The sequence below is a fragment of the Oncorhynchus nerka genome, linkage group LG19 (assembly GCF_034236695.1).
Source record: "Oncorhynchus nerka isolate Pitt River linkage group LG19, Oner_Uvic_2.0, whole genome shotgun sequence".
Classification (NCBI taxonomy): Eukaryota; Metazoa; Chordata; class Actinopteri; order Salmoniformes; family Salmonidae; genus Oncorhynchus; species Oncorhynchus nerka.
The window spans coordinates 34,505,575-34,519,836 of record NC_088414.1 but is presented as its reverse complement, the minus strand read 5'-3'; the positions used below and the strand labels follow the sequence as shown (position 1 = coordinate 34,519,836).

Sequence of the window (14,262 nt, the reverse complement as noted above, 5' to 3'; positions counted from 1 at the left end):
CGTCGCCGGGGACTCCGGACTGGGAACCCTCGCAGGAAGCTCCGGACTGAGAACCCTAGCAGGAGGCTCCGGACTGGGAACCCTCGCAGGAGGCTCCGGACTGGGAACCCTCGCAGGAGGCTCCGGACTAGGAACCCTCACTGGAGGCTCTGGACTGGGAACCCTCGCAGGAAGCTCTAGACCATGGATCATCACTGGAGGCTCCATGTCATGGATCATCACTGGATGCTCCGGGCCATGGGTCATCACTGGAGGCTCCGGGCCCTGGATCATCACTGGAGGCTCCGGACTAGGAAACGTCGCTGGAGGCTCCGGACTGGGAACCGTGGAGCTGGCACAGGGCGTACCAGGCTGGGGAGACGCACTGGAGGCCTGGTGCGTGGAGCTGGCACAGGGCGTACCAGGCTGGGGAGACGCACTGGACGTCTGGAGCGTAGAGCTGGCACAACGTGTCCTGGACAGATGACAACCTTCACACGGCAAGTGCGGGGGGCTGGCACAGGACGCACTGGGCTGTGGAGGCGCACTGGAGACATGGTGTGTAGACCCGGCACAGGACGTTCTGGGCTGTGGAGGCGCACTGGAGGTCTGGAGCGTAAAGCTGGCACAACGTGTCCTGGACAGATGACAACTTTCGCGCGGCAAGTGCGGGGACCTGGCACAGGACGTACCGGGCTGTGGACAGTCACCTACAGCAACACAGCGATTATAGGCAGACCTGGTATTTTGGAATACTGTCCACATCAACAACGTGTACACAATTACGCAGCAAGGCAGCCTAGATTTGCAATGTAACAGAATACATAACAAATGAGGGTTTTTGGTAAGAGACATAAATGCATTACTGTTTGTCTCCCTCTTCAGACTATTGAGAGATTTGCTGTGACGGTAAAGGATATAGCCCAGTTGCTGCCAACATACTGACTCAACTCCAGCCACTTTAATAATGGAAATTGATGTAAAAAATGTATCACTAGCCACTTTAAACAATGCCACTTAATATAATGTTTACATACCCTACATTACTCATCTCATATGTATATGTATATACTGTACTCTATATCATCTACTGCATCTTGTCATCTTATGTATTACATGTATCACTAGCCACTTTAAACAATGCCACTTTATGTTTATATACCCTACATTACTCATCTCATATGTATATACTGTACTCTATACAGTATATATAGGGTAGCCTAGTGGTAAGAGCGTTGGACTAGTAACCGAAAGGTTGCAAGTTCGAATCCCCGAGCTGACAAGGTACAAGTCTGTCGTTCTGCCCCTGAACAGGCAGTTAACCCACTGTTCCTAGGCCGTCATTGAAAATAAGAATTTGTTCTTAACTGACTTGCCTAGTAAAATAAAGGTAAAAAAAATAAATAATAATAAATACCATCTACTGTATCTTGCCTATGCCGTTCTGTACCATCACTCATTCATATATCTTTATGTACATATTCTTCATCCCTTTACACTTGTGTATATAAGGTAGTAGTTGTGGAATTGTTAGGTTAGATTACTCATTGATTATTACTGCATTGTCGGAACTAGAAGCACAAGCATTTCGCTACACTCGCATTAACATCTGCTAACCATGTGTATGTGACAAATACAATTTGATTTGATTTGATTTGAGAACTCTTGAACATCAGATCGGAAGTTACTCACCCCAATTCCTGCTTCTCTTTCGACTTATCTGCATTGGGCTCTCTGTGATTCCAACCCAATTTTCGGGCTACCCGAGAGGAAACGGTAGCGATACAGAGGCAAGAGATCCTGTGATTATTTGCAGGATGACATCAGGTCAGTGATGAGGGAGGGCCGTCATCTGCTCTCCAACCTAGAGGCTGATGGCCAGGAGGACAGAGATATCTAACAGGACTGGAATACAGTACAGAGGTACAATAAACTTGTATTATATCTATTTGTATTTATTTATTGGTTTTCACATATTAATGACACAACATAACAATAATTTCATTCTTCAGGTGTATTTTAAAAATAGTGTGTGTCTTCACATTGGTGTGTAGTATATTTTGATCTCAGGTTATCTTCATAATAGCAGTCATGCGGTTCTGGAGGGATTCTTGTTTTGAAAGATTTAAGTGTTCACCTGTAGCTTGTGTTCCATCTGTTTCCCTCAGACTTCTGGCACAACTACGACAAGCGGAAACAACATTTAGTGTTAAAAGTAGTAACTTCCTTTTTGCTGTTGTTCAAATTGAGGAGACCCTGGACCAGCTGATTGGTCAGGAGAAGGAGGTCACTGCAGTGGGCGGGACTGTGGTCCAGACAGAACAGCTACTGAAAACACTGGAGTCACTGGACACCCGAGCACAGGTCATGGTCCCACGACACAAACTACCCGAGCACAGGTCATGGTCCCACGACACAATCTACCCGAGCACAGGTCATGGTCCCATGACACAAACTATCCCGAGCACAGGTCATGGTCCCACGACACAAACTACCCGAGCACAGGTCATGGTCCCACGACACAAACTACCCGAGCACAGGTCATGGTCCCATGACACAAACTACCCGAGCACAGGTCATGGTCCCACAACACAAACTACCCACGCACAGGTCATGGTCCCATGACACAAACTACCCGAGCACAGGTCATGGTCCCACGACACAAACTACCCGAGCACAGGTCATGGTCCCACGACACAAACTACCCACGCGCAGGTCATGGTCCCACTACAGAAACTACCCATGCACAGGTCATGGTCCCATGACACAAACTACCCGAGCACAGGTCATGGTCCCACGACACAAACTACCCGAGCACAGGTCATGGTCCCACAACACAAACTACCCGAGCACAGGTCATGGTCCCACGACACAAACTACCCACGCGCAGGTCATGGTCCCACTACAGAAACTACCCATGCACAGGTCATGGTCCCATGACACAAACTACCCGAGCACAGGTCATGGTCCCACGACACAAACTACCCGAGCACAGGTCATGGTCCCACAACACAAACTACCCGAGCACAGGTCATGGTCCCACAACACAAACTACCCGAGCACAGGTCATGGTCCCACTACAGAAACTACCCATGCACAGGTCATGGTCCCACTACAGAAACTACCCACGCACAGGTCATGGTCCCACGACACAAACTACCCACGCGCAGGTCATGGTCCCACTACAGAAACTACCCATGCACAGGTCATGGTCCCACTACAGAAACTACCCACGCACAGGTCATGGTCCCACTACACAAACTACCCACGCACAGGTCATGGTCCCACTACAGAAACTGCCCACGCACAGGTCATGGTCCCACTACAGAAACTACCCACGCACAGGTCATGGTCCCACTCCACACACTACCCACGCACAGGTCATGATCCCACTACACAAACTACCCACACACAGGTCATGGTCCCATGACACAAACTACCCGAGCACACAGGTCATGGTCCCACGACACAAACTACCCGAGCACAGGTCATGGTCCCACGACACAAACTACCCACGCGCAGGTCATGGTCCCACTACAGAAACTACCCATGCACAGGTCATGGTCCCATGACACAAACTACCCGAGCACAGGTCATGGTCCCACGACACAAACTACCCGAGCACAGGTCATGGTCCCACAACACAAACTACCCGAGCACAGGTCATGGTCCCACGACACAAACTACCCACGCGCAGGTCATGGTCCCACTACAGAAACTACCCATGCACAGGTCATGGTCCCATGACACAAACTACCCGAGCACAGGTCATGGTCCCACGACACAAACTACCCATGCACAGGTCATGGTCCCACAACACAAACTACCCGAGCACAGGTCATGGTCCCACGACACAAACTACCCGAGCACAGGTCATGGTCCCACAACACAAACTACCCGAGCACAGGTCATGGTCCCACTACAGAAACTACCCATGCACAGGTCATGGTCCCACTACAGAAACTACCCGAGCACAGGTCATGGTCCCACAACACAAACTACCCACGCGCAGGTCATGGTCCCACTACAGAAACTACCCATGCACAGGTCATGGTCCCACTACAGAAACTACCCACGCACAGGTCATGGTCCCACTACACAAACTACCCACACACAGGTCATGGTCCCACTACAGAAACTGCCCACGCACAGGTCATGGTCCCACTACAGAAACTACCCACGCACAGGTCATGGTCCCACTCCACACACTACCCACGCACAGGTCATGATCCCACTACACAAACTACCCACACACAGGTCATGGTCCCATGACACAAACTACCCGAGCACAGGTCATGGTCCCACGACACAAACTACCCGAGCACAGGTCATGGTCCCACGACACAAACTACCCACGCGCAGGTCATGGTCCCACTACAGAAACTACCCATGCACAGGTCATGGTCCCATGACACAAACTACCCGAGCACAGGTCATGGTCCCACGACACAAACTACCCGAGCACAGGTCATGGTCCCACAACACAAACTACCCGAGCACAGGTCATGGTCCCACTACAGAAACTACCCATGCACAGGTCATGGTCCCATGACACAAACTACCCGAGCACAGGTCATGGTCCCACGACACAAACTACCCGAGCACAGGTCATGGTCCCACAACACAAACTACCCGAGCACAGGTCATGGTCCCACGACACAAACTACCCACGCGCAGGTCATGGTCCCACAACACAAACTACCCGAGCACAGGTCATGGTCCCACGACACAAACTACCCGAGCACAGGTCATGGTCCCACAACACAAACTACCCGAGCACAGGTCATGGTCCCACTACAGAAACTACCCATGCACAGGTCATGGTCCCACTACAGAAACTACCCACGCACAGGTCATGGTCCCACGACACAAACTACCCACGCGCAGGTCATGGTCCCACTACAGAAACTACCCATGCACAGGTCATGGTCCCACTACAGAAACTACCCACGCACAGGTCATGGTCCCACTACACAAACTACCCACACACAGGTCATGGTCCCACTACAGAAACTGCCCACGCACAGGTCATGGTCCCACTACAGAAACTACCCACGCACAGGTCATGGTCCCACTCCACACACTACCCACGCACAGGTCATGATCCCACTACACAAACTACCCACACACAGGTCATGGTCCCATGACACAAACTACCCGAGCACAGGTCATGGTCCCACGACACAAACTACCCGAGCACAGGTCATGGTCCCACGACACAAACTACCCACGCGCAGGTCATGGTCCCACTACAGAAACTACCCATGCACAGGTCATGGTCCCATGACACAAACTACCCGAGCACAGGTCATGGTCCCACGACACAAACTACCCGAGCACAGGTCATGGTCCCACAACACAAACTACCCGAGCACAGGTCATGGTCCCACGACACAAACTACCCACGCGCAGGTCATGGTCCCACTACAGAAACTACCCATGCACAGGTCATGGTCCCATGACACAAACTACCCGAGCACAGGTCATGGTCCCACGACACAAACTACCCATGCACAGGTCATGGTCCCACAACACAAACTACCCGAGCACAGGTCATGGTCCCACGACACAAACTACCCGAGCACAGGTCATGGTCCCACAACACAAACTACCCGAGCACAGGTCATGGTCCCACTACAGAAACTACCCATGCACAGGTCATGGTCCCACTACAGAAACTACCCACGCACAGGTCATGGTCCCACGACACAAACTACCCACGCGCAGGTCATGGTCCCACTACAGAAACTACCCATGCACAGGTCATGGTCCCACTACAGAAACTACCCACGCACAGGTCATGGTCCCACTACACAAACTACCCACGCACAGGTCATGGTCCCACTACAGAAACTGCCCACGCACAGGTCATGGTCCCACTACAGAAACTACCCACGCACAGGTCATGGTCCCACTCCACACACTACCCACGCACAGGTCATGATCCCACTACACAAACTACCCACACACAGGTCATGGTCCCATGACACAAACTACCCGAGCACAGGTCATGGTCCCACGACACAAACTACCCGAGCACAGGTCATGGTCCCACGACACAAACTACCCACGCGCAGGTCATGGTCCCACTACAGAAACTACCCATGCACAGGTCATGGTCCCATGACACAAACTACCCGAGCACAGGTCATGGTCCCACGACACAAACTACCCGAGCACAGGTCATGGTCCCACAACACAAACTACCCGAGCACAGGTCATGGTCCCACGACACAAACTACCCACGCGCAGGTCATGGTCCCACTACAGAAACTACCCATGCACAGGTCATGGTCCCATGACACAAACTACCCGAGCACAGGTCATGGTCCCACGACACAAACTACCCATGCACAGGTCATGGTCCCACAACACAAACTACCCGAGCACAGGTCATGGTCCCACGACACAAACTACCCGAGCACAGGTCATGGTCCCACAACACAAACTACCCGAGCACAGGTCATGGTCCCACGACACAAACTACCCACGCGCAGGTCATGGTCCCACTACAGAAACTACCCATGCACAGGTCATGGTCCCATGACACAAACTACCCGAGCACAGGTCATGGTCCCACGACACAAACTACCCATGCACAGGTCATGGTCCCACAACACAAACTACCCGAGCACAGGTCATGGTCCCACGACACAAACTACCCAAGCACAGGTCATGGTCCCACAACACAAACTACCCGAGCACAGGTCATGGTCCCACTACAGAAACTACCCATGCACAGGTCATGGTCCCACTACAGAAACTACCCACGCACAGGTCATGGTCCCACGACACAAACTACCCACGCGCAGGTCATGGTCCCACTACAGAAACTACCCATGCACAGGTCATGGTCCCACTACAGAAACTACCCACGCACAGGTCATGGTCCCACTACACAAACTACCCACGCACAGGTAATGGTCCCACTACAGAAACTGCCCACGCACAGGTCATGGTCCCACTACAGAAACTACCCACGCACAGGTCATGGTCCCACTCCACACACTACCCACGCACAGGTCATGATCCCACTACACAAACTACCCACACACAGGTCATGGTCCCATGACACAAACTACCCGAGCACAGGTCATGGTCCCACGACACAAACTACCCGAGCACAGGTCATGGTCCCACGACACAAACTACCCACGCGCAGGTCATGGTCCCACTACAGAAACTACCCATGCACAGGTCATGGTCCCATGACACAAACTACCCGAGCACAGGTCATGGTCCCACGACACAAACTACCCGAGCACAGGTCATGGTCCCACAACACAAACTACCCGAGCACAGGTCATGGTCCCACTAGACAAACTACCCACGCACAGGTCATGGTCCCACGACACAAACTACCCACGCACAGGTCATGGTCCCACTACACAAACTACCCACGCACAGGTCATGGTCCCACTACACAAACTACCCATGCACAGGTCATGGTCCCACTACACAAACTACCCAAGCACAGGTCATGGTCCCACTCCACACACTACCCACGCACAGGTCATGGTCCCACTACAGAAACTACCCGAGCACAGGTCATGGTCCCACTCCACACACTACCCGAGCACAGGTCATGGTCCCACTCCAAACACTACCCACGCACAGGTCATGGTCCCACTCCACACACTACCCACGCACAGGTCATGGTCCCACTACAGAAACTAGCCACGCACAGGTCATGGTCCCACTACAGAAACTAGCCACGCACAGGTCATGGTCCCACTACAGAAACTACCCACGCACAGGTCATGGTCCCACTACAGAAACTACCCACGCACAGGTCATGGTCCCACTCCACACACTACCCACGCACAGGTCATGATCCCACTACAGAAACTACCCACGCACAGGTCATGGTCCCACTACAGAAACTACCCACGCACAGGTCATGGTCCCACTCCACACACTACCCACGCACAGGTCATGATCCCACTACAGAAACTACCCACGCACAGGTCATGATCCCACTACAGAAACTACCCACGCACAGGTCATGGTCCCACTACAGAAACTAGCCTCACACTTTACCTTGATCTAGTACATCTTCATTAGATGACAGTTTCTGCCAGAGAAACATAAACTTCTCCAGACAGGTACAGTAGGATGGGGTTTTGTGATTGTGGTGGCTGTCAGGAGGAGATGGGCTGTGCCCAGATCATCATCCTGCACGGCCACCAGCTGGCCACCAATCACCACTACGCTCTGGCCCTGATCAACCAGCGCTGTAACGAGCTGCGACACCACTGAGACGTGCTGACCACCGCCATCCAAGCCAAACGGGCTGCCCACACCCACATATGCCACCGGCTGCTGCGTCTGGAGGTGGTATACACACGCACGCACACTCACACACGCACGCACATACGCACGCACGCACACACACACACACACACACACACACACACACACACACACACACACACACACACACACACACACACACACACACACACACACACACACACACACACACACACACACACACACACACACCTCTCCATGTCCACTCATAAAGCCTGCAGTGTGTAACGGTCAGTGTATCATGCTCCCATGCCTTTTTGTCTGCCTTCTTAGCCAATCAGCTGGTAGATAAGTTCCAGTCCAAGGAGGGTGCGCAGGCAGCGCTGCAGGATATAAAGCAACTCCAGGAGGAGGCACAGTGGTGTCTGAGCCAAAGCCCTGAGGTCCTCCGCTACAGGTATACATCCCTGCTCCATAGTTTTTGCTTGGGTATCAGTCACTTTTCCACCCAGTCTGGCTCCAAGCCATACAGTATCATTTCATCTCATTATCACTGGATCATTTCATCCCATTATCACTGAACCTGTCACGCCCTGATCTGTTTCACCTGTCCTTGTGATTGTCTCCACCCCCTCCAGGTGTCGCTTATTTTCCCCAGGGATACTGTGTTTCCTGTCTCTCTCTGCCAGTTCGTCTTGTATGTTCAAGTCAACCAGCGTGTTTTCCCCGTGCTACTGCTTTTCTATTCTCTTTTACTAGTCCTCCCGGTTTTGACCTTTGCCTGTTTTTCTAGACTCCAATCCCGCCTGCCTGACCATTCTGCCTGCCCTGACCTCGAGCCTGCCTGCCATTCTGTACCTCCTGGACTCTGAACTGGTTTTGACCTTTTGCCTGTCCATGACCATTCTCTTGCCTACCCCTTTTGGATTGTTAATAAACATCTTGGACTCTAACCATCTTCCTCCTGTGTCTGCATCTAGGTCTCGCCTTGTGTCCTTACAGTACCATTTCATCCCATTATCACTGTCATTTCATCCCAAAGCTCTTTTGTATGACGATAACATTCGGTAACTGCCAACAAGGCAAACATGACATTTTATATCATCATTACTACAATGCAACTACTGTAAAACTATTACCAACACAAGCTTGTACTATCATTATCAACAACCTACTGTTGCCAGCTCTTCCCAACTGTCTCCATCATATGTATATACTGTACTCTATACCATCTATTGTATCTTGCCTATGCAGTTCGGCCATCATTGATCCATATATTTTTATGTACATATTCTTATTCATTCCTTTACACTTGTGTGTATAAGGTAGTTGTTGTGAAATGGTTAGATTACTTGTTAGTTATTACTGCATGGAACTAGAAGCACAAGCATTTCTCTACACTCGCATTAACATCTGCTAACCATGTGTATGTGACAAATCAATTTGATTTGATTTGATCTTGATGTGAATAGTATTAGCATTTTTTCCAATGTGGTATAATATATTTTTGTCTGTCCTCCACATGGTCTATGTGCTCTAGAGAGGTTTATCATTCATCAGCTTGTCATGTTGACTAAACTCCATGCTGACACAATACTTGTGTCCTCTCCGGTCTCTCCTCTCCAGATAGAGGTGCTGCATGATCATGAGGAGAACCGCAACTGTCTCTCCTACAGCCAGAGGGGAGAGGAGAGCCCAGACCAGCTGAAACGGTGAAACAGCATCCCACCCCACTCAACATTAGTCTGCATGTACAGTCCGACTCCAGTTTGGTTTCAACACCTGTTTATCTGTCTGTTATCTGTCTAGAATGTTTCATCAGGGTCACATCATTTAATTTAATAAAGCAATTCACATTACTGGTGCTTATCTAACTCGCTCTTTCTCTCTGTGCATCTTGCTGACTGTGCTCTGTGTCTTCAGACACATAATGAAAGAGTTTATTGAGACAGAGAGGATCTATGTTGAGTAGCTGCTTTTTCTCTTGTTGGTAAGGTGTTTCATTTGACAGTTGCACAGACACACAAACCATCCCAAAGGGTACAGGATAAAAACCCAGTCTCCATTTCTCTAGGGTTATAGAGTGGAGATGGATAATAACCCTGTTCTCTTTGGAAATATGCCAGAGATCTACAAATTCGACAGCAGGCACACAGATATACTCTTTCTTTCTCTGTCTCTTTCGCGCGCACACACACACACACACACACACACACACACACACACACACACACACACACACACACACACACACACACACACACACACACACACACACACACACACACACACACACACACACACACACACACACAGAAGCTCTGACTCATTTTTTGCAGTGAATAGTGTATTGATTGAAGTTAAGCCTGCCATGTCCGCCCCTCCTCCTTTCTGCAGGACCTTCCTCCAGGACTTGGAGGAGTGCCTGGAAACTCATGAGAGGGTTGGAGCCTGCTTTCTACAACGGGTGAGCAAGCTTGTGATCACCCCTCTCTCACCCACTGTCAGCATGTGGTATGAGGTCATCAGCCAGAGACCACTGTAACCATCTACAGACATGCTATTGAGATTTCTCTGTCATTTCAGAAAGAAAAGTTTCAGGTGTATGAGCGCTACTGTCAGAACAAGCCACAATCTGAGTTGCTATGGAGACAGTGCTCTGCTTGGCCATTCATCCAGGTACTCTCGCTAAGTGCACTGTCAAGCTTTTTTATTGACCAGAGATGTACTCCTACTTACTTTCTGCTTTTAAATACCCTTTCATCTATTGATAAAATGTTTATTTATTTTTTATTTGAAGTTATATAGTTTTGACAAATGTGTGTCTTCTGGATAAATTTGAGACATTTCTTCAATCTTTCCGTCCAGTGGCGATTGTAACGTGTAAATCTCGGTGGGGCATGCCAGCAAAGCCACAACACAGCACAAACAATACATTAATTGCACTATAATGGTGACAAACGGTGCCCACAAACTGTTAGGACCTACATAAAGCTGTCCCAACATCAGAGCTTTCTATTCAGGACAATGGAGTGAATCCTTACAACTGCCTTCAAAAAAAACATAGCTGATATGGCTGACTTGCTTAAACAAATGTGGTTTCTACTGACAATTGAGATGTACAAACTATGGCATAAGGGGACGATAGGCGGATAAGAGGCAATCCATAATTTCGATTAAGACATTAACGAGTGAGCTAGGACGGATGTAGTCAATATAACTATTTGTTCAGCACTTTTGAAATGTACAGCGACAGAATTCAGAACATGAGCCGTTCTTACAGTTTTCTCCCTGTACACCAAGCCAGAACCGTAGGATAAATAAATGGCATATAAACAGACAATGAAAGCTCCTACAATATTCAATGATTACATTTCTCCAAAACAGGCTATAGTCTACATGTGCACCACCAAGTCAGAACAGTAGACTAAATTATGAGGGGGAAAGGGACGAAATGATTAGGGTGAGGCACAGCTTACTACACAACATACACTTAGTATTACTTTCTTAGCTACAGTATACATATCTTCCTGGCATATTACATCATTGATCCAGCCATTTTTGGACTCATCTTGTTGTGCTGTGCTCACTTGAACAGGAAGGTGGCACGGCAGTCCTTGTGGGCAAATTTTGCAATCAATCTTTGTCATCAAAGTCTGTCATTCTCTCGATTTATGGTGCTTTCAAGACAACTGGGAACTCTGAAAAAAACAAGGTTGCATCATGACGTTAGTGAACTTCAGGTCGAAGATCTAGAAAGAGGCCTGAGTTTCCGACTTGGAATTCCGAGTTTTCTGAGTTGGATGACCGTTCAAAGCTTATTTTCCCAGTTGTCTTGAACTCACTGAAGTCTGAGATTTACCAGTTCCAAGTTTCCAGTTGTCTTGAACACGGCAGAAGTCATCCTGGATTGACAGCATGGCCAATGTATTCAAACTTTTCTGTTTGAACTTTTCTTTTGAATGTTTATCCTTTTAAGCTTGTAAAAGAGACCTTTAAACCCCGACTTGGACCACACACCCACTCCACTGGATAGTAGGCTTTGCTTTGCAAAGCTTGCAGTTAGCCACTGATTCCTTCCAAACCACTCATTGTTGAATTTGCAATTTCCAACTTGTTGTCTAATGTTTATGTCCAATGGCCGATGAGCACCAATACGTTTTATCTATAATTTATCTTCATATGACAACGATTGAAAAGGATTTGCAGTAGATTGGCGACTTGATTCATGATGATGACTGCTAGCTAAGATTTTGAAAATATGATGTTGACATGATCTGTCCAATCAAAGCTATGGTAGATATAACGTGATTTGACATCATTTTATCTGTGGCCAATGACCTTGAGCCTTCTAGGATGTGCACTTCTAATGTAACTCTATGGCAGCACCCAAGGGGCTTGAATTTTCGAGCTCTCTCTGTAGATTTTGTGGTGACGTAGTGTCCCCATGAGTGACAGAACAAAGAGCCAATCACGGCGCAACTAAAGAACATTACCAACCCCTATGCTCCGTATTTTCCGCTGGCTTCCCCACCACCATAGAAAGCACTGATCTAGACTGAAACACCTGCATTAAGAAAGCAAAAAAGAGACCATGTTTGTATGCAGCTTTATTAACTCAAATATAAAAAAATATACATGTTTTTTTACATTGTTTGCAAACTGATATGTGACACGTATTAATGCCAAAGTAACATACAAAACAGGCATAGGTCGCCACTGTTTCCGTCTCCATCCTTTGCAGGAGTGTGAGAAAAAGCTGGAGCACAAACTGGGGTTGGACTCATACACCGCCGACAGCCAGTCCAGAGGCTGACTAAGTGCCAGCTGCTACTGAAGGTACAGTAGGACTTGGGCTCAGCCAACAACATCTTGACTTAGATGGTTCATGTATGAGTTTTAACATTGTGACATTGCCTTGGTAACACATTGGACCTCTGGGCTCCTGTCTTTCCCAACAGGAGCTGTAGAAGCACAGTGTGGACAGTGAGTATATATTTGAGCTGCAGGGGGCACTAGAGGCCATGTGGGATCTCCTCAAGTCTGTCAAATACTCCATGTACCAGACCACCATCACAAGGTATGAGGTAGGGTGTGAGTGAGTGAGAGACCATATGAGTGACTTAGAGAGAAGGAATCATTTTTCCTAATTATTACAAAGTGAATTTTGTAATAATTGTGTCCTACCATATCCCACCATGCTGGGTTGTGTTGTGTCTGGCTGCGTCCCCAGGGCGAGCTGAGGGACCTGTGGCGGTTGCTGAGGCAGGGCTCCTTCAGTGTGTGGATCAGCCATAAGAGGGGCCCCACGCGGTTGAAGGAGCTGACCAGCTTCAAGCCCGTGCAGAAGCACCTCCTCCTACATGAGCACACTCTGCTCTTCGGCAAGCGCCGTGAGGAGCATGGGGAGGACCACGATCCTGTAATCCTATTTACATGTATATATTACCATTAATATCTTACAAAAAGTATTTATATATTCCTGCTACCAGTCATTTGTCAGCCCTGGTTGCATGTATGTCCTACTACCATTCACTTTTTTTTGTATAAACCCACCTCAACCAGTCCAGTACCCCTGCACATTGAATAAGGTACGGGCACTGACCTGTACAGTGGGGCAAAAAAGTCCGCTGCTGCTCCCTCTGCTGCTCCCGCTACCGCTGCTGCTCCCGCTACCGCTGCTGCTCCCGCTACTGCTGCTGCTCCCTCTTCCGCTGCTGCTCCCTCTGCTGTTCCCTCTACCGCTGCTCCCGCTGCCGCTGTTGCTCCCTCTGCTGCTCCCGCTGCCGCTGTTGCTCCCTCTGCTGCTCCCGCTACCGCTGCTCTCGCTGCCGCTGTTGCTCCCTCTACCGCTGCTGCTCCCTCTGCTGCTCCCTCTACCGCTGCTGCTCCCTCTACCGCTGCTGCTCCCTCTACCGCTGTTGCTCCCTCTACCGCTGCTGCTCCCTCTACCGCTGCTGCTCCCTCTACCGCTGCTGTTCCCTCTGCTGCTCCCTCTGCTGCTCCCTCTGCTGCTCCCGCTGCTGCTCC

General features: G+C 49.5%; 1 pseudogene; it reads left to right on the top strand.

Annotated features, from left to right (window-relative positions):
• The first annotated feature begins 462 nt into the window (after window positions 1-462).
• LOC135562546 (proto-oncogene DBL-like) lies at window positions 463-13,687 on the top strand (annotated as a pseudogene).
• Window positions 13,688-14,262: the final 575 nt, after the last annotated feature.